At 45.0% G+C, this 20,928-nt stretch overlaps 1 long non-coding RNA gene and 1 pseudogene across 1 annotated transcript in view; one reads left to right on the top strand and one right to left on the bottom strand.

Annotated features, from left to right (window-relative positions):
* The window catches only part of LOC149994037 (uncharacterized), a 425,899-nt gene that overhangs the window by 39,510 nt on the left and 365,461 nt on the right, over positions 1-20,928 (top strand). The gene's annotated exons all lie outside the window — the stretch shown is intronic.
* LOC149994039 (small ribosomal subunit protein eS8 pseudogene) lies at positions 4,406-5,053 on the bottom strand (annotated as a pseudogene).

The following is a 20,928-nucleotide window of genomic DNA, read 5'->3' as shown; positions in this document are numbered from 1 at the left end:
CTAAGTCTTGGGAATTCAGACACTTGCCACCATAGGAGGCTAGGCTATCATTAGAGCCAAGTCTCCCTTCCTATATTCAGGCTTGATTCCTGACTTTAACAGAAGAGGTATTACTTTGATGTGCGAATCGCACCTTTGATCAAAAGCTTGCGGGCTCCCTCGTGTCTCTTCGAACAAGACAGTAGTTCTATTGTGCCAGCGTGTGTTGTAACATTTTGGACAGAAGGAATGACATTTACATGAAACAGCCATCCTTGGAATGCACGAGATAAGACAGTTTCAACAGCGCCTGGAAGAGGAGTCCCCAACGTTGACTTTAAATCAAACAGAAGTAATAGTGTGTCATTCAGCTTCTCCTTCTCTCCCTGGTGTTAATTAAAATCCTGATAACAGAACTCAGTCAACATCCATATGAGAAAGGCCAAAGCACAGCCTAAAAATATTCAGATGAAGGGCAGTTAATCAGAATTAAAACAAAACACCCCCACAAGTCTTCCTTCTCATTTGGCTTCTACAGGATAAGATGATTAATAAGCAAAGGTAATTTCTAAAGACCCCCCCTGACTTTCTACCCCGCTGTACTTTCCAAACTGAACTGTTTGAAATAATTGAACAATTACTTTGTGTAATGTTATCAAAGTTTATTAAATTGTTCCCACTAGCTTTGTCCAATTACCCAATTCGGCTGATTTGCATATTGCAAAGCAGAGTGGTGAAAGCGGTCCCAGAGTAAAACCTACTTATTTCTGAGCAGAGAGAAGTTGTCAGGTTCATTTGGTTCAAATCCTTTCCTCTTACAGATTAGGACGCTGAGGCTCAGGGAGGTGAGCTGACGTGGCTGAGCTTCACCCAAGCTTCAGAAAGGGGCAAGGTGGTGCCCAGCTCTCCGGAACCCTCATGTGTCCTCCGGGCTCTAAACGGACAAGTGCTGTGTGGTCCCTAACGAGGCCAGGGCGCGCTTCTGCATTCCTGCACATCTCATTTAGTTCCAATTTGGATGTGACATCAAGCATGCACTTAAAATGCAAATCCACTCTGACAGGACAGGCAGATTATTCCAGTGCAATTCAGTAGCTCAAGGACCTTGGAATTTTGTAGTGACAGGCTGAATGGTCCTAAATGAAAGATTGTTCTTTTTTGGGGGGGGGGGTGAAAAATGAACTTCTAGTACTTTCCATCTCTATCCCCATTTCAGGACCTCTTCCTAGATCCCATTAGAGCCTTGCTTTTGTTTTCAAACTATTTCTATGGCAACTTACCAACATGTGCAAAAGTGACAGAGTCATATCACACCCCCCCCACTCCCCTGTGTATACCCACCTCTCAGTTCAACAGTGACCGCAATGTGGCCTTTTTGGTCTGTCTCTGTTGTCTCAGACTTTTCTATTCACTGAATCATTTTAAAATAAATAAAAGGCTTGTGACATTTGCCCATACATTCTTCAATAAGGATCTTACTTTTTTTTTCTTCTTTTTTTTGAGGTCTGTGAAATGTGTGCATTATGATAATTTAAAATAATGAAATATTACACAGCCATTAAAATAATATTTTGACATGGGGAATATCCTTCATAATTTGAGAAAGTTAAAATACTAACAGAATGTAGCGTATACTTTCACTTTATAATGCACAGAGTCTAAAAGGATGTGTAGTTTCCTTTTTCTTTCTTTTTTATCTCACCTGAGGACTTTTTTTATTGCTTTTAGAGAGAGTGGAAAGGAGAGAGGAAGGGAGAGAAAAACATCAATGCAAGAGAGAAGCATTGACTGGTTGCCTCCTGTATGTGCCCAGACTGGGGACTGTACATGCCCGGACTGGGGATTGTAGGTGCCCAGACCAGGGACCAAACCTGCAACCTAGGTATGTGCCTTGAGCAGGAATCAAACCTGCAGAATTTTGGTTATGGGAAAACCCTTCAACCAAGTGAGTCACACTGGCCAGGGCTTTTTTCATTCTTTTAATCTTTTTTCCTTTTTCAGTGAATATACATTGTATAATAAAAAGAAAAGAACCAGAGGGTTTAAAGCCATTCATAGACACAGTGTGAGTGAGTGGAAGAAGGATGCTGAATTCTACTAGATTGCAGAAAGATGTACCAGGGAGATGAAATGGTCCCTGATGTGTGTGGGGTCTTCTTAATCAAAATGATAACAGGAGTGAAAGTGATTAAGCTTTTTTGATTAACAAATGCTTTACGAAGCACCCACTGTGGGCCAGGCATTGCCACTGGTTGAAATCGCAATTATGAGACTAGAAAGGAAACAGATACGTCTAACTGCTCAAAGTGTGGGCCATGGACCAGCATCATCTGGGGGCTTGCTAGAAATTCACATTCTTAGGCTCCGCCCCCTACTTACTAAATCTGAATCTATCTGTCATAAGCTTCCCAAGTGGTTAGAACACACGTTCAAGCGTAGGGAGTGCTAGGCTGGAGCGGGACGTCCTTGATCACTGGGAGTGTCTCTCATTTGTTCCTGACTCCCAGCTCGCTCAGAGCCTGCCCTGAGGAGAGGATGGTGGAAATGGTCAGGGTGTGATGTTGCACTTGCCCTGGGCTCCTGATGCACCTGTGTTGGCTGCATGAACAGCTTCTCTCCTGTCTCAGCCTTTCTGACCCACCACTGCCAACGCAGCACTGTCAGACACTTTGGCCAGACATTCAAGGCCCAGGACAAAATAGGCTTTTGTGATTAGTCTCTTTATTCTTGAGCAACCATCCAGCCTCTCAATACTGTGCCTTTGTCCCCACTATTAGGAACTCTTAAAAGGCTGATACACATCTTCCCTCTTCTTTGAAGCCCATATATCATGACATCTCCTCCAGGAAGCCTTCTGGGGACACACCAGTCATCAGGATCTCTTTCTTTTCCACACTTTGGCAGGGTCTGCCATCTGTGGCATTCACTGGTCTCGCACACACGTTACCTAGAGAAATTTAAACTCCCAGAGCCTTAGTTTCCTCACCTAACAGAAATCTTAGTTCCTTCTTTACAGAGAGTCTTGAGGATAAACTGAGAAGTATATGCAAAGCACTTAGGGTAGTGTCTATTTAGTATAGATATTCCAGAAATGGTTCTAAGCTTATTCATATTGGAAAAACACTGAACTTCACAATACGCTCCTTATGTTACAGAGGAGGAGGCAGAGACACAGAGTGGGTGACTGACTTGCCTAAGGTCACCACAGCAAGTCAAGGGGAAGCCAGAGGTAAGTCCAGGCACCTCACTCATTCATACATATATTAAAAAAAATTGTGATAAGAACACTTAACATGAGATCTACCCTCTTAATAAATTTTTAAATGTACAATACAGTATTGTTAACCATAGGTACAGCCAATGTCTAGAACTTATTTGTCTTGCTTAACTGAAACCTTATACCTATTGAATAGCAACTCCCCATTTTCCCTCCCCCAGCCTCTGGAAACTGCAATTCTACTCTCTGCTTCTATGAGTTTGGCCATTTAGATACCTTATATAAAGGGAATCATACATTATTTGTCCTTCTGTGTCTGGCTTATTTCAGTTAGTGCAGTGTCCTCAAGGTTCATCCATATTGTTGCAGAATTTCTCTCCTTTTCAAGGCTGAATAATATTCTCTTGTATGTATTTAGAAATTAGACCCTGTTGGTGGGAATGTAAACTGGTGCAGCCACTATGAAAAACAGTATGGAGGTTCCTCAAAAATTAAAAACAGAACTACCATGTGACCCAGTTATCCCACTTCTGGGTGTTTCTCCAAAAGAATCAAAATCAGGATCTCAAAACTATATTTGTATTCCTTTGTTCATTGCAGCATTATTATAATAGCCAAGATGTGGAAACAGTCTCAGTGCCTATCGATGGATGAATGAATGAAGTGCACACTCCTAAATGCGTGCGTTTGGTGGGTACTCAGCAACGAGGCACTACAGGTGGCTATTTCTGTCCCCAACCCCAGCCTCCCAGTCCCTAGCACAATTATATGATTGCATTAACTGACGCATGTTGGTTACGTACTTTGCCTATCACGCAGCTCACCTTTAGGTGCTGTGGTTTGGCTGGAACGTAGGCACCCTCTCCCTTCCTAGTGGCTGGTTTGGATGTCTTGGAACAAAGACACACCCAGGACTTTCGGTGAGGAATTGTGGCCTTCCCCCTGGCCTTCCCCAGCCCAGGCAGATGGACATCTTCCCATCCACCTGTGGCATTAGCGGTTCTTTCTGGCCATCGTACTTTTCTGTCCCTGATGGAAATAAGGAGAGGGCTCTGGAATTGGAGTTAGGGGACCAGGGTTAGAACTCCTTGATTCACATGTTGTGTGCACACCCTTTCATCTCTCTCTCTCTCTCTCTCTCTTTTTTTTTTTTTTTTTACCAGAGAACACATTTATTAAACGAGCTTGTTTTGTTTTGAAGCACGGGCTTTCAAGAAAGGAGGGAAGAGTATTTATTTGCCTTTCCTGGCCTTAATTTTCCTTAGATAGAACTCCAGCTCCTTACCCTCTAGCACACAGCCATCTGCTCGGCCACACTGGCCTGGTCTTGAAGCGATGCACGCAAGAAGCTTGCCCTGCTGGAACTGCTCCTCTAGAAGAGCGCTGATTTTGGCATTCTTTTTCCTTTCATCATATTCTTCTGAATTTTCTTTGATCGTTTTTTGTTTAAAATCTCTTCCTCTTCAGGAGTCAGCTTGGCCCCTTTCTTGCGGCCCAGGGGCAGTGCATAGTGGGACTCATACCACTGCCGGCATGGTGTGCTGAGAGTGAGCGCGATGCAGTTCTTTACGAGGGTCTTGGTGCGGACCAGTTCGTTGTTGGATGCATTGCAGACAACATCACTAATCCTTGTTTTCCGTGTACAACACGCTGAGCCCCAGGAGAAGTTGCCCACGTCCAACCTCAAGGCTCGGTACTGCTGTTGCCTCCCCGCACACGAACTGTGTGTATGCGGCGGGGGCCAATCTTAGTGTTGGCAGCAGGGCGTCCCAGCTCATATTTTCGCTTCTTGTGGTAGGGCTTCCTCTTGCCCCCGGTCTTGTGGCGCTTGTGCCAGTTGTCCCAAGAGATACCCATGGCTTGGCGCCGGCTGGAAAGAGCCCCTTTCATCTCTGAGCCTCAATTACCTCATCGGTACAGTGGGGCTCATGATGCCAACTTCACAGGGTTGTTTGTTTTAACAGCTGAATGGGAGCATGGAGAGAGACCTTTCAGACCATTGGTGGTCAAAGCAGAGCCCACCAGGAGGTGAGGACTTTGAGTGCAGAGACCGATGTAGTCACTGAACTAACATTGTGTGTCTTTCTTTTACTTGAACGAAATTAGATCCCAAATAGAGTTCAAGTCACTGGTCTCCATAATTACTTCAAATCACTACATAGTGTGCTTTTGGGTTGATGGGGCTCAGTTACCTGATATGGTGAATATTTGTAAGCATTTTTGTTCCTTTTGCCTAATAACTTAGGATACGCTCCTGGGAGAGAGATGATTGGAGGAAGAGAGGATACTATCTATGCTCACTGTTCTGATTCTCTAAATGCATTTTCATTTTGCTCTCTTATAACATTGTGCAGATTTTACCATGACTTCACTAGCATTGGGTTGTAGAATATTTTTTTAAATTAAAAAATGCTGACCTTTGTGTTTCTTAAACAAAAAACAGAGCTCAGGCATCACTCAGCCAGCTGAGCACCTTTTACGTACCCAGAGTCCTGCGTTTACCACATCAAATGGTAAACAGTTTATCTTCTAGTCTTCCCCATGCCCCCCACAGCACCCAGATGTGAGCCACATGGGGACAATCTGGGGTCGCCTTTCACAGCTGGAACATGGTAGGTTTGCAATGATTATTTGTTGAAATGATCTCTTTTATCGTGCTGAACAGTGGTCACCTTACGGTGTGTTCAAATAACATTTAAATTCAGTTTTGCCCTGGGATGGTGCGTGTTGGAGTAGAACCAAGGTTCTGTTGGACTCCAGAGTTTCAGGAAATGGAGCATCTGAGGTTTCTCAGGGCACAGCTGCCTTCCTCTGAGGAGGTGCGGCCAAAGCCTCTGAGCATGATGTTTTGCAGAGGGCATTTGGGCCCGTAACCCAGCAAACTGATCACAGATGAGATAGTTCGCATCAAAGGCGCACTGACGCGGACTGGGAAGTGTTGGCAACACACGTGCCCTCTGATTTAGTCAGATGCAGATCCTGGTCTAAAGAGATGGTGGCTGAAAAATACAACCAGGAAACCATCGCCACGAGCGAGGCTGTTTTCAAAGCAGGGTTTTTCATAACTCAGTTCAAGCTGGAAACCAGACTGAGATAAAGGCTCGGTGATGAGGAGGCCGTGTGTGGAGAATGCCTGTGTTGTGGTTTCAGGAGGGGCCCAGCTCGGGAGGCTGCCGGGACGTGGCGGCTGGAGGGCGATCGACATCAGTCTGTCCTCCTCTGTTCGAGGATGCTTTGAAATAAGAAGAGATGCTTGATGGGTTACAGTGAAGGAAAAAAAAGAGAAAGCTAAGGAAGACTAGCTGCTGGACACCAGGAGAAGGAGGAGAGAGCGATGGTGGAAGGAGGGCCTGTGTGGTCACCTCCTGCTGGGCTGGCGAATGGGGTCCAGCCCTCTGCTCCAGGTGTGTCCTCTGAGGTCACAGCTGGGGGGCTGTGCGGAGGGGAGAGGCAGCCTGAGGCTGGGTGCAGGGGTGCTGCTTCCCAGCACCATCCGTCTGCCCCAGCCACTCACCCTCCACCTCGGCCAATCCAGCCTCTTCACCGTCTCCCTCCCTCAGCCCCAGACCCTAGACTCCTCATGTGTCAGCTGGGCTTTCACCAAAATATCCAAAGTGGTTGCCTTCTCTCTCTCTTTCCAATGCTCCATCTTTCTAGCTGCTGCCCAGAGTGAGTGATCTTTCAAAGAAATTTATCTGGTCTTTTTATTTCTCCATCGAAGAACCTCCCATTGTTCCCACCACTGCCAGCATGTCTCTTGGGTATGGCATTCAAGGCCTTCCACGAGCTGTTCTGTAGCTCCCTTCCTTTTGCTCATCTCCACTCATGCTACTCCCATCATGCTTCCTGCCCTTCAAGCCCCCGAGAGGGTTTGCTTTTCCCAGATCTGTGTGATTTGTGTCCTCCTGGAATTCCCGGAAGTCCCTTCCCCTTTGTCTACTGGAAAACCCCCACTCATCTTTAAAGGCCAGTTCAAATTCTCCCTGCTTCGGGAACACTTCCTTACTTCCTTTTTAACAAGAATTGAAATAGTTATGTTGAAGGAATGAAGAGCTAACTACCCAATGAGATAAAAGGTAGAGAGAGCTTGGTTGAAGGCATAGAATGAAAAAAGAAATGGGCAGAGTACCTATTATGTGCTGGGCAGTTCACCAAGCTGATCATAATCTGACATTTCAAGGACACTAGTTGAGGAAACAGCCCAGGATGGTGACGTGACTTGCTGAGGCTACCCAGCCCGCATGGGGCAGAGCTGGGACTGGAATCCATGTCTTCCTGACTCCGAGGCCCATGAACATTAGGTAGTGTCCTCGGCAGCCCTGAAATTATGGTCTGGAGGCCCTGCTATTCCTTCAGTGAGGATGGTTCTATTTGTCTGTGGGTTGGGAGTGAGGACTCTGGGACCTAAAAGACCTGAACCATCTTCAACATTGGGGGAAGGTTAGTCCAGTGAAGAGACAGAGATATTTTAGCAAAATGTTTCTACCTTCACTGTTGAAAGATATGGTTCTTGGTCAAATGTCAGTTACTCAGAAATTTCTGACACCTGGATCACCCAGTTGCTGAGTATTCTGGGCTCATGAACTTGCAGCCTAGGGATGAGATGGCTTGTTCCTACTTTGGAGGCCTTCACACTTCCTGTCCATGGACCTCACCTGTTTTTCAGGTGTGAACTTGGATGTCCCTTCCTTGGGGAAGACTTTCATGAACTTAGACCCCCTCCTGCACTCTGTCTCCTCCGTGACACTTAACTGGAGTTACATTTAAAAGTAAATAGGAAGAGTGGTTGGTTCAGTTCCTGCCCCTCCTGCTGAGCTGTGAGTGCCCCAGGAGAGGAATAGTTGTTGCTGCTGTTTTCCGTTAGCCCACTGCTTTACCCCCACCCCTCCCCCAGGCCTACCACGTGGGAGAGAGCCGATGCACTCAAAATATCCAAATCAATGAAGTTATCGGTGAAAATAAAAAACGTGTCTTTTATTTTACAGAAAAAACTAAATGGACTTTTTGGCCAAATAATACATTTTCTATTTGCCTGGAGGTAATGGCACCACCTTGATTATAGTCGGGGCTGAAGCAGATTCTCCTCTGGGGGGAAACAGGGACTCCATGACACCTGAGCAACGTCCTTTCACTTCCCCTGGAAATAGTGTGGCAGCACTTGATGGCTGATCACTTCATGCCAGTGTTGTGAGGGTTACAGAGTGAGTTTTCGGAATTGACTCATCAATGACCCTTAAGTGTCCGGGGGAGAACCAAATGGCCAGTGTGGAGGGGCTGAAGCAGGAGACTCAGGCACACGAACGAGGACTTTCCTCGTCTGCACACCTGGCTCCTGAGAGGAGACACCTCAGGTCATGGCGGAAACGTTCATCAGGAGAAGGGGCAGCCACAGTTGCCAGATACTGGGCGCTCATGCTTGTCAGTGATTCCTGAAGTGATTGTCAACATTCGAAACCACTTCACGAATCAACCAGGGGCTGGAAAAAGATCAAACCATTGTGAGCTTATTTCCATAGATATGGGACCAGACCTCCTGGTGGTCCGGTAGTTGCTGTGGCTTCGACCTCATATCCTCCCTTCCTGCCTCCTCTTCATTGCTTCGCTCTCTAACCCAAGGCTACCACACCCAGGAACCTTGCCGACGGTGGAATCAGAGTCCTTGGTTCAGCTCAGACTTGGGCCTGTCTTGGGACCCCATCTCACACACAGTGCCTATATTGAAGTTCTAATCCCTAGAACCTTAAAATACGACTGTATCTGGAGGTTTATTTAGGATGTGGTCCCACAAAATGCTGTGAGGAAGAGGGGAGGGGATACAAAGAAGAGAGCATAGCTAATACCTGGGGTGTCGTTGAGTGACTCCCTGCTGTGGGCGACTGCATTCATTCTCCTCGGGGACCCTCTGAAGAGCATGGATTGTCCTGCCAAGGGCCAAGGAAACTGAGGCGTTTGCCCACCAACTCCTGCCCCGTAGTGATGGAGGGTCTTGTTTGAGGCTATAACTGCCTATACTTGAGCTTATCTTTTTCACGGGCCGAACGTGCTCCTGCCACCAAGGAAAGCCCTCAGAAGAGAGACTCAGGAAGATGTTGGGTGTATGGGAATGTTAGCAAGGGACCCCTGGGGTGGGCCGAGGGGCTCTGGGATGGCATCGTAGTGTCAGCTACACCAAGCCCCTGTCTCTCCAGACCTCTCCTGCTGTGGGCACCAGCACGTTCAGCACCTGGTCCACCCAGATGCAAACCACTTTTCCTCCCTCGCTCTGGTTGTATTTTCAACTTCTTTGCAAGAGGCATTTGCTCCACAAACATCCAGCGTCTGTCTCAGATGTGCAGTTCACTGGGGATGCTTCTGTTCCTCCAGACTCAACACTCACCTAGATGAAAGGCAGAGTTGCACAGAAACCAGAATGAAAGGATTCCTCGGCCAGGTTGCCTTTCCGTTGAAAGGAGAGCCTCTTCATGCAGCTCTCTGCGTCCCGTTGCTTCAGACAACCCTGGGCTAGCCAGGCAGCACAGCAGCGGGTAGAGGAGTATTTCTGGTGGGATAGCCATCATTTCTCAAGTGACCACATTTGAAAGTGGCGTCCTTTTGGGTTCTGTTCCTCTGGCCCCTTTGAAAGAGATTGTGATGTAATTTCAAGAAGACTGCTCTCTGAATGGTTCAATAAGAGTTTTGATATGTCCTTTAAACTTCCAGATTTGGGGGCTGGGGAAATAATTCCAAATGCCATTTGTGCCAAGTATTAAGTCCATTCAGTGTTCCTGCCTGAGAAGGAAACATGTGAGAAATGATGGCCACCGTTCTGATGTTGGGTGTGAGCCTCCAGGGCATTGTTCGGGGACTGCTGGGAGCTGGATGAGATGGAGTCCTCACTCATGTTCATGTCTCTCAGACAGCTCAGAGGTACAGAGGGAGGAAAAGAAATCTTTATGATTTCAAAGTTCTCAGGACCACCAGCTCTCCTGTGAGGAGGGAGTCAGGCCAGGTGAGCTCAGGCTCCAGACCCTTAAATATCCCCATAAACATTTGGGAAACTGATCTAGAGATGGTTAGAAAAAAATCATTAGGAAACAAACAAATAAAACAAACTCTGAATACACACGGTCAAACAGGCCCACCAATTGAAGCCCCTATTAGACCCTTAAGTTGGGTATCCCCTAAACCAGAGCTGGAGACAAGGAGCTGGGTGTAGGGAGTTCATTTGGGAGGCAGCTCCAGGAAGCGTGATGAGGGAGCAGAGAAAGCAAGACAGGAGAGGGAGGCGAGCCGATGAAGGTACGTTAGTGAGCTGGTCTTTGACGAAGGTGCTGGGGCTGCTCCACTGGGGATCTCATGAAGAACAATGTCGAACGCACTTCGGGGTTGTCCCACAGTGGATGGGGAGGCTGAGGACTTCTCCACTGACTTTTGTCCCCCACTAGTTGACGTGTTTTCCTGGGGACATTGACTCCCTTTCACTTCTCATTGGTTATAAGGCGTCTATCTGAATGGCTTTCTTGGGGGCCCACTTGACATGGGTGCTGCCATTCTGCAAGGACTGTCTACCACAGCTGTGCTGAAATAGGGGGGCAGCGGGAATGGGGTGCAGTACATCATAGGCCTCTGCTATAGACCCTTGGTTGGGAGAATTAAGGTTCATGCATCTCGATGACCCATTTTACTGACATTTGAGCACCTGTACTGTGCCAACTTTGCTGAAAGTTGGAAAAAGAGTGGCACATTCTCCTACTTCTCTCTCTAAGGCAGCTCAGAGTTAGGGGGGAAGGCAGAGGAACTTCTATTATTTCAAAGTACTCAGAACCACAAGCCCCTCTCCTGTGGGGAGGGAATCTGGCCAGGGGAGCTCAGGATGCAGGGCCATTGAATACCCCCATACATATTTGGGAAACTGAGCAAGAGATGGTCCTTCTGGAAGGGGCTTTCTTGTCCCATCTTTGTGTGGGAAGAAAGGAGTATGTGTGGCTGGAAGAAGAGGCTGGTCCTTTCAGTCTTGTGAGATAATTGATCCCTGGCAATCGGTTCCACTCCTCCAGCTCCCAGGGAGTTCACCTGCTGCTTGTCAAGGAAAGATGCTAGCTCTGAAGAGAACTTCTGGAAGTTCAGGATGTTCACATTCACAGGTGCTCTGGAGGAGGTCCTGAGGGTATGCCTAATGAAGAACAGAAGGAACTAAGGGGGGAAAGGGGACATGACAAGTCTTTTGTTGACTTGGAAAATGTAGGGGAGCATTCACAGGGCTGGAAAAGTCAGGCCGAGGGGCTGGTCTGGGCAAAGGAGGAGGAGCCCGGCTTGGACCTGCTCAGCATGAGGTGTCAGGGAGACAGGCCAGGCTGATGGCATCCAAGGCAACGGCTGTCTCCTTGGTGCCCTGTCTTCCTGTCTCTGCCCGAGTTGTCTTTCTTTATGTCTTGGCATCAACTCCTTCAGCTCCTGGCGGCTTCCTCTTCCAGATCCAGCATCATCTCCAACCTCCTGCCTTGCCCTGACCATCTGTCTGTGTCCCAGGGAGGCCAGCTGATGCTGTGGAATCTGACAAAGCTGGACTCAAAGCCCTACTCTGTCACTTAAGAGTTCTGCAGCCTGGGACAGTCACTCACCTCCAGCTTCAGCTCCTCTCCAGGATCTCTGCTCAAAGGTCACCTCGGGGATCCTCCCTGACGCCCAACTAAAAGAGGACCCACAATCACTCTCTAACCCTTACCTGCCTTATTTTTCTCCATCAGACATTTAAATGTTTGTGTTTACTTGGTTAGTGCATATGTTTGTCCCACTGGTTGTAGGTCTTAGGATAACAGAAACCCTATAACATACTGTTTAATCCTGTACCACCCAGTGCACAAAACAGTGCCCGGCACCTAGTAGGCTCTCAATAAACATTTAAGTGAATAAAATAAACCAACTTTCAGGATTGTGGATGTGAAGAGGTTAAATGTGACTCTAAAAAACAGAATTACTTGACTCGGGGGCTCCAGGACCCATTTCCCCAGAAATAATAAGACTGATCCTTGTCCAGTTTTTGTTTGAAACAGAAAAGGGCTGCATGAGACACCCAGCAAGCATTCATTTAATCAGCTGGACGTACTACCCCAGCATGTCTAAGGTAGTATTTTGTTGGATTTCACCCTGCATTTGAAAGCAAAACAATTCGTATTTGAAAATCTCATTACCAGCATCTCGCCTCCAAATCCATTAATGGCCTGAGTGTTTCTGGCAACCTAGATCACTTCGGATTATAGTATGAAATGCAGCTCTGGGGAAAACTGTATGTTTCAAGGCGTTTGTACCATTCAATTGTCAAATATTCACGCGGTTATGATTCTCAAAGAAAGCACACAATGTAGGGAAATTGGTAACAAAATAAAAGCTCCGGGATGTATTGAGAGGAGGTGGCCAAAGGATTCCTCCCTGACATACCTAATCCTGGGGACGGGAAATTAAAAACCGCGCCAGAATACCAATGCCTCACAGAGGATGGCTAGCTTCTCTTGAGTGAGAGTCCAGGCCTCGCCTCACATAGCCATCACAGACTTCTTCACTGGACCTTCAAGTCTCCCAGTGACCACCCTTCCTCCCATCTCCCAAACAAGGGCCCCCTCTTCTCCTACCCAGACTCTCTGCACTGGCTAAGTCTGGCTAATTCACAGTCCCCGATCCACATGGCCATCCTTGCCTTGGTGAACTGGGATGATGTCACAGACCAGGAGCGCTGGAGAGCTTCTATAAGATTAAAAATGAAAACCTAAAAGAGGATTGAGGTTCTACAGTCACATAGACTACAGCATACGTTACCTTCCTCTTGGAACTTTGCAACTCACACAGGCAAGTTCAAGGCTCTGAGATACCTCATGGTCAAGACACCTGTTTGTATTGATTTAACCTAGCATTGACCATGGAACCTTCTTTGACCATATAAACTATTCAAATTCTGTGGAAGAGTAGTGTAGAAATTGAAACCCCCCACATTTTAACAGGTGAGGGAATGAAGATCCGGGAAACTGCTTCAAAGTACTTGATCACTTGACTGATCAATGGCAGAGTCAGGAGGGACTGGACACCGGGGGCCATGACACTAAGTTCAGGGCTCCTCCCTCAGTTCCTTTCAATTCATTTTACTCCACCCCATCCCATCCCATCCCACCCCACTGCCTCCTACCCCATCCCATCTCATCCCACTCCTACCCCACTGCATCCCATCCCATCCCATCCTTCCCCTCCCCTTCCTTCCCCTTCCCTCCCATTCCATCCCGTCCATTGTGTTTCTTGAGCACCTGTCATGCCAGGCACTGTTCTCAGTGCTGGACACACGCGGGTGAACCAGCCAGACAAACACTAAGCCATACAGAAAATGACTTTGCCTTCACAGAGTTAAGAGTCTAATTTATACTTCTCATCATTTTTTCCCTTTTCTCTCTCTTCTCTCCCTCCCTCCTTCTCTCCCTTCCTTCTCCCCTCTCTTCCTCATTCCAGATCATCCTTCACTTTGAACAAGATGAATGTCCCTCAGATTTCACTTAAATTGCATCACTCCCAGGGTGAGGGCCTTAATTGATTCCTTTTTGTCTCTCAGAACAGGTTTAGTCTGTGGGACTGTGAGCTCCGTATCAGCAGGGCATGTGCTGGTCTTATTTGCTCTGCTGAGCAGAATCCCTGGCTCCGTAGGAGGTGTTTAGTTGACACTTGTCCCGTGGCTCAATGTTTGTCAGTCATGTGAGACAACCTCTGCCCTTACAGGCTTAACACCTCTGCTGAGCCTGCAACCTTCCCTCCAGGCCAGGTGGTAGCCCGGATGGACTCTCCACACAGCCCCATGTGGCTTTCCTCGTGATTTTCCTTGGACTGATTGCTCAGCAAGGAAAAGCAAGCATTCAGTTCCTCCTTTGTTGGTTCAAATCTCATATTCAGCTTAATTTCTAAACTATTTTGAAAAGCCTTCACTGAATTCTTTCCTTCCTTCTTCCTTTTTTCCTTCCCCCTTCTCTTTATCCCTACTCTTCATCAGGCATTGGGCCCAGCCCTGTGAATACACAGAGGGGTCATGAGTAACCTCTGTCTTTGAGGATTTCATGGTCCCCTGGAGAAGACAGGAGGGTAAATCATTATAATGCGGTGTAATTTTGTTCTAACAGAGGTGTGCCCAGCTTCCAGAGCTCAGCACATGGACAGGCAGCTCATGTAGAGCCCAGAAGAGGCTCTAGAGGTAGGGGATTCACTGGCTGGTCCTTGAAGTGCAGTGTGGAGTAAGACAGGAGGAAACTTGTGGTTGGTGCAGAGGAACGGAGTATCAGACCTGCGTAGGAGCTGCAAACCAGGGATATCACCTCTAACAAATCCCCATTTTTGGGTGGGGACCCTGTCATCTCTAAATGTTATTTGGGGTCCAACCTCAGATCGAGTCCCAGCTTTGTGGTTTACTCTTCTTAGGCAAGTGACTGAGCTTCGGTGCTTTACTCGTGGGATCTGCATATTAGGACCGGAGTTGGTACATAGCAGGGGCTCGATAAATGTATGTTGAACAAATGAATAGCTATCTGACAATGTTTATTGTTGGAACTATTTAAAGTGATGAAGTTGCCCTGAACAGTATGACTCAGTTGGTTGGGCATCGTACCACAAAGCAAAAGGTCGCCGGTTTGATTCCTGGTCAGGGCTCATGCCTGGGTTTCAGGTTTGGTCCCCAGCTGGGGCTCATGTGAAAGGCAACTAATCATTGTTCCTTTCACACATCAATGTTTCTCTCCCTCTCTTTCTTCTTCCCTTCCCCTCTCTCTAAAAATGAATAAATAAATAAATAAAATCTTAAAAAAATAAAGTTGCTTTTCATGTGTTAGTTTTCTATCTTTTTAAAGAAGAGAGGAACAATTTTGGATTACTTGCATTACTATAATTACCTTCATTGATATGACTAATTAAAATGTGACTCGGGCTGACAGAAAATCAGGTCTTCTGTCTCAGTAGTGGGTTTCATAGTTGGTGAGGATACCAGGGTACACATCTATTTCAACTTTAAAATGTGAAGGAAAATAAGTCACTAACACAATCAGTTTGCTGTCAGAATCTTATTTTTAATTATATAAGGCATTCCTGGAAAGGTTTATAAAAAACTGGTTTTTATAAGATTAATTTAATTGTAAATGAACAGAGAAATTTCTGTTATAATTTTGGTGAAAGTTTTCATAAATGAAGAATCTTTGTTCTGCCGAAAAGCTTTGCCATGTGAGTAATCATTCTTTTATTACATATTACATGTATGTTTTATTAAATATACATATCAATGTACAAGTCTAAATAAAAGAGAGAGCTGTGCAGAGAGGACAGGATGTTGGCTAAGACTTGAGAGGAGTGTGGCTCATCTGTTCCCTCCCAAAAAGTTCCCTAACTTCCATTAGTTCCTCTTTCTTGCCTTCCAAACCTAGCCTTGACCTTTCTATTTAAATATAGATAATAAGCTAAACAGAGCCCATTGTTCTCCTTCTCTACCCCCCAATTTTTCTGAGTAAAATGAACCCATTGCAGCAGCACAAATGTTGGCAGTGATCCGTTAAAAAACTGCCAGGTAATCAGATTTTGCTAAATCTGACTTTTCTTCCTTCACTCTCCTGACCTGTTACCCTGCATTAAAACAAAATCTTTTTCTATCATGGTCCCCTGGCAGTGCCTGGCTGCTCCTTCCTTGCTATCATTTTCTCCTCTAATGAGTTGCTCCAACGAGCTCTGCCGATCCTGCTTCCCCAAAAAGTGGAACCATATTTCAGGCATTCCCTTTGTCTCAGCAGAAACTAGGAAGGGATGTCAGTAGTTGTGCCAATCACTGTGTCTGGTGTCTTTCATTTATATCACGTTTCGTCCTTACAGGGACCATGGTTGTATGGAAATTAAAGGTTCAGGCTTCACACAGGCCAATGAAATCCGGGGTGGGGTCTTGACCTTGGTAGTTTTTACAAAAAGTGCTCCAGGCTGTTTCAATATGTAGGAAAAGTTTTAAATCACTGCCTAACACCAGATTACCTTGCAGAAAGCATATTTCAGAAAATTTTGGGAGTTATCAATATAAATACCTGTTTGAAGATGAAAGGATGCTCAGAGTAGGGCCTTTGGCTGTGATCATGACTTTGTTCTTGGGCAAGAACAAATATTGCAGCATTGTTTACAGTAGTCAAGACACAAAAGCAACCTAGGTGTCCATCACACACACACACACACACACACACACACACACACACAGAGGAATATTACTCAGCCATGTAAAAGGATGAAACCTTGCCATTTTTGACAACATGGATGGGCCTAGAGCAGTGGTTCTCAACCTTCCTAATGCCGTGACCCTTTAATACAGTTCCTCATGTTGTGGTGACCTCCAACCATAAAATTATTTTCGTTGCTACTTCATAACTATAATTTTGCTACTGTTATGAATCATAATGTAAATATCTGATATGCAGGGTGTATTTTCACTGTTAAAAATTGAACATAATGCATAGTGATTAATCACAAAAACAATATCTGATTATATATGAGTTTTCCAGTGGTCTTAGGCGACCCCTGTGAAAGGGTCTTTCGACCCTCAAAGGGGTCGCGACCCACAGGTTGAGAACCGCTGACCTAGAGGGTATTATGCTAAATGAACTAAGTCAGAGAAAGACAAATACTGTATGATTTTACTTACGTGTGGAATCTAATAAGACAAGTGAACAAATAAAACAGAAACAGAGTCATAAATACAGGAAGAAAACTGGTGGTTACCAGAGAGGGGAGGCCTTGGAGGGGTAGGTGAACGAGATACAGGAGATTAAGAGGTACAGACTTGCAGTTGTAAACAAGTCATGGGGATGTATAGCATAAGGAATATAGTCAATAATATTGGAATAACTTTGCATGGTGACAGATGGTAACTAGTCTTATTGTGGGGATCATTTTGTAGTGTGTATAGCATATAAATATTGAATTACTATGATGTACCTGAAACGAATAGGATATTGCATGTCAATTACAGACCAATTAAAAAAAAAAAAAAGAACAAATATATTCTCTAGGGAATAATCTAGTCCATCAAAAATACTATCTCAGCCTTTTGTCTAAATGTAAGGGGACATGAAACGCGAAGAGCTGCAACACCCGGGGGACATTTCATAAAGTAACACAGGAAGGGCGTGTAGCGTGAGGAGCTTTCCCACACACCGAGGGACGCTCGTTCTTTGGCGGGGGAGGAATTAATTGGATTAATGCCAGAAATGTACAGTAGTGATGCTGGCTATGAGTTGTAGTTTGTTTGATGCATCTTTGTTTACATAAGTCATGTACTACACTATTTTAATGCCTTCCATATTGTAGATTCAGGCATGTCCCATTATTATTTTATTAGTTAAAGGAATCCCTCCAGGTGTGTACGGGAGGCTATGTGACCAGTAAGCCCAGCTGAATGTGTCCAAGTGCTCTAACCCCGGATGGGAAAGTTAGGCAAGCAGTTGTCATTTCACAGAAGAGAAGAGAAATATGTTGAGATTCTTTCAGGGAGAACACCTAAAATAAACATACCCCAACCGTGTACCCTTTAGGGTGGAAAAACCGGTGTGTTAAACTCCATTATTAAACCACAGTAGAATTGACTGTTCAGACATATAAATGGATCCCAGAAAAATGTTTTAACAAATCCTGTATTTCTCCTTGGTGTCATTTTAATCACACAATGAAGTCGTTAAGAGCGTGGACATTGGAGCTGGGTGTCTAGGGTTTAAATCCTAGCTCTGACGCTCACTACCTGTGTGACCTTGGGTGATCACTTAGCTTCTTTGTGCCCCATATTCCTCTCTACTGAAGCAGAGATGGCGACGGTACCTACAGTCCGAAGGTTGCCATGAGGATTAAACCTGTTAACATTTGTAAACAGTATAGAACTGTGCTTGGCATATAATAAATGCTATCTATGTGTTTGTTAAATAAAAACAAGTGAACTCTGGTATTTCTCAAATTTCAGGGTGCATGTGAATTACACGGGGGTTTTGTAGGCATACGGACTCCGCTTTGGTAGTTCTGAGGAGCAGCCCGAGATTCGGTATTTCTAACAAGCTCCCTAGTCGTGCTGATGTTGCTGACACTTTGGGTGGTGAGGGGTCTACACTCTTCAGCTGGACAGGGGTAGGAAGGGTCCAGGTGGGACTCATCCACTCTATTCAACTTGCCTCATCTCCCCAGCTGTTGTGGGTGTTCGGGGGGAAACTCTTGGGAACCAGCCTCTTGTGGATGCCGTGAGAAAATCTGGGCTGTTATATTTGCTTCATTCCCTCCTTAAGCCCTTTAATGCCCTCCAGGGCTCAACTGCTTCTAATCACCAATGACCATCCGCTGGCTTCGCTCTGGAAGCGAGAGCAGTGAAGGGTGGAAATTCAGATCCTGCTACCAGAGCATCTTGGAGACCAGTCACTCTCTCCTCCTGTGAATATGGACCTCTCTGTGGTGAGTTTTCTTTGGAGTTACTATGCAAAAATGGTTTGTTTCATCTCTGGTGTGAGTCCCCTTGTAAATGCCCTCTTTGTGATCCTGTTTTGATAATTTCCAGACCCGAGGAAGAGGGTGGGGGAGAGATGAGACCAGCACTCTCACCACGGAGAGAAACGGTTTACTCTTCGCAATCAAACTAACATTCTGGTTGCTTATTGTTTTGAATGCATGCTCTACAATTAGCTTAAATTTGCTGTCCACCAAGTAAGTTGATGGAAGTTTCTTAATTGCCTCTTGGTACATTGCATATTTTTAAAGCATCTGGAAATGGTTTTAGGAAAGATAGAATCCAAAGTGTGCAAAAGGCCCACGTTGTTGAGATAAAGGGCTCAGGGTAAATCAGAGAATAGTCTGTACTGTAGTTGTGTTTATTGTTACCAGTGACATCTGCCAGCTGGGCAGTTAGGTGTTGGCCCATCTATTCTTGGCTCTCTGGCCCTCAGGTAGGTGCCTCTGCCTACCTGGTGGGAGGTAACACCGATTATGGCTTTACCGTTTGACCAACAAGCTGTACACACTTAAGAGCAGTGTCATAAACTTACTAGAAGATCGGCATGTTTTTACAAAGTAAGCATGCCTAAAAAAAGGAGAGAGGGGGAATTACTTAAAGCAATCGCAGATAACACTGAGAAATAAATTGTTAGCCAACACCACATTTTATTTCACCTTGATTGGGTGCCTTTCATCGATGCCCACCTGTTATTAATCACTTCTGATCTGTGCCCTGATACTTGTCAGGTTCTCGTACATGCCTTTTCCCCATTTCTTTTCCTTCTTTAAAAAAAGCTAGCTTCTTATTTTTAATTAATGTACAATTAAGATACAGTGTAATGCACAGACCTTAAGAGTACAGTTTAATAAGTTTTTGCAAATGCATGTGACCATGTAACCAACCCTCCCTGTCAAGACACAGAACATTTCCATCACCCCAAAACATTCCTCCTGCTCCTTCCTTCTGCCCCTCCTTGCCCCTGGCCCTCAGGAAAACACCGCTCTGATGTCTTTCCTCAGAGGTTAATTTTGCCTGTCCTAGAACTCCATATAAATTGAATTGTGCAGGTTGTATTCTTCTGTATCTGTTTTTCTTTCCAGCATAATATCTTCGAGGCTTCTTTATGGTGTTGTCTATTTTAGTCATTCATTCCTTTTGATTGCCAAGTAACATTCTGTTGTGTGATTATAACTTGTTTATCATTCACTTGGCGAAGAAGGATGCTTGTCATTTCTAGTTTTTGGTTATCACAAATAGAGCTGATATGGATATTCTTGTACAGGTCTTAAAGGGCACATGTTTTCATCTCTCCTGGGTGATACATTGATGTAGAATTGCTGGGTGAATGTTAAACTTCATGGGAAACTGCCAGATAGAGTTCCAAAGCGGTCATACCATTTTGTACCCCTGATATTCATGTGTGAGAGTTCCCATTGCTCCACACCTTTATTAGCATTTGGTATGGTCAGTCTTTTAAATGTCAGCCACTACACATGTGTGTAATTATATTTCATTTTTGTTTTAACATGCATTTACCTGATGACTAATGCTGTTTGCCTGTTTTCCACGTGCATATTGGCCATTCACATGTATTCACATGTAATCTTTGGGAACCTCTTGCTTGTCTTTTATGTTTGAGGTTTGAGGAGTCCTTCACATACTTTGGATCCAAAGGATTGTCAGACACCTGCTTTCCGAATATTTTCATCTAGTGTGTGCCTACCTTATTTTTTTTCTTAATGATGTCTTTTTCATAAAATTTTTAAATTTTTTGATAAAGTCTAATGTATCAAAATTTCCCCTTATGATTAATGCTTTCTTATTTCTGTCTAAGAAAATGTATGTCAAAGTTGTGAAGATATTCTCCCATGGTTTCTTTTGGCAGTTTGATTGTTTTAAGCTCTTATACTGATATGTATGCTCTGTGTTGTGTATGGTGTGAGGCATGAGTTGAAGTTTATTGCTTCCCCTTATAGACAGTGATTTGTTTCAGTACTATTAACTATTCTTTCTCTCATTGAATCGCTTAGGTGTCTTGACTGAAAATCAATTGGTTGTACAAATATGCGTGGATCTTTCTGGACTCTGCTTTTCCACCGATAAATGTGCCTTTTATTACTAATACCACAGTGTCTTCATTCTCGTGGTTTTAAGTGTTGAAATCTGGCAGTGTAAGTCCTTATCATCTTTTCTAGGTTCTCTGCATTTCCATTTTTAAATCACCTTATCAATTTCTACAATT

This window comes from Furipterus horrens, unplaced genomic scaffold, assembly GCF_987537825.1.
Source record: "Furipterus horrens unplaced genomic scaffold, mFurHor1.1.pri manual_scaffold_13, whole genome shotgun sequence".
In the NCBI taxonomy this organism is placed as follows: Eukaryota; Metazoa; Chordata; class Mammalia; order Chiroptera; family Furipteridae; genus Furipterus; species Furipterus horrens.
The sequence above is the reverse complement of the archived record's forward strand: the minus strand, read 5'-3'. Positions and strand labels throughout refer to the sequence as shown.